Source organism: Babylonia areolata, chromosome 3 (genome assembly GCF_041734735.1).
Source record: "Babylonia areolata isolate BAREFJ2019XMU chromosome 3, ASM4173473v1, whole genome shotgun sequence".
NCBI lineage: Eukaryota > Metazoa > Mollusca > Gastropoda > Neogastropoda > Buccinidae > Babylonia > Babylonia areolata.
Genome location: NC_134878.1, coordinates 11,755,640 through 11,756,629, shown reverse-complemented (window position 1 = coordinate 11,756,629; position 990 = coordinate 11,755,640).

Below are 990 nucleotides of genomic sequence, written 5' to 3'. Positions count from 1 at the left end.
ATTCAAATTGCTTGTACAGTGGTAATATTTCCAGTTTTGTTAATTTCTCATCTGTTGATAGTGAGTGGTCGGGTAGAATAAGTTTAGCTGCTCGTCAATGTAATGAGTTGTTTTTTTTTTGAGCTGGTTGTGACTGGCATTGCTCCAGACTGTAGATGCATAATTGATATGAGAAAGACAATGTGCCCCGAAGAATAATTTTCGGGTTGGAGCATCGACATAATATCTAAGTTTATTGAGTAAGCCGGAACAGATTGCGAGCTAACTGTTTGCAGACATGGTTAATATGAGCTTGCCAGTTTAGTTCTTTATCAATAATTACCCCAAGAACGCGGTGTTCACAAACTTGTTCAACTGAGTTCTTGTTTACCTCAAGTTTTAAAGAGAGAGAGAGAGAGAGAGAGAGAGAGAGAGAGAGAGAGAGAGAGAGAGAGTGGCAGACAGGAGCAGAGAAAGAGAGACAGAGAGAGAGAGAGAGAGGGTTTTACCGTACTATTTCGCAATGTACAGGTAGCCGTGACCTTACACTCGTTATGCTTCACTGATTTTCCGACATCCGGAGGGATTGGCTTGTATTGACGCACGGGTACACACGAGCGTCAAATGTGCGTCTTCGGCACACTTAAGTAATTCTTACTTCTGAGCACACACACACACACACACACACACACACACACACACACACACACAACGAACGCACGCACACACAAACGGACACGACAGTGAGAGAGAAGGAGAGGGAGAGAGAGAGAGAGAGAGAGAGAGAGAGAGAGAGAGAGAGAGAGAGAGAGAGAGCTGCAACAATTAACACCACCACTGCCACCGCTACCACCAACATCAGTAACAACAACAAAAAAACATATTATCAGATTGCAGCAGTCGATTGTCTAAGTGAGACAGCGCACACAATAATGTTCAACACACATGCACATTATTATCATTATCATTATTGTCATGAGCATCTACGCCTAATCTTGAAAATAAGCCCTG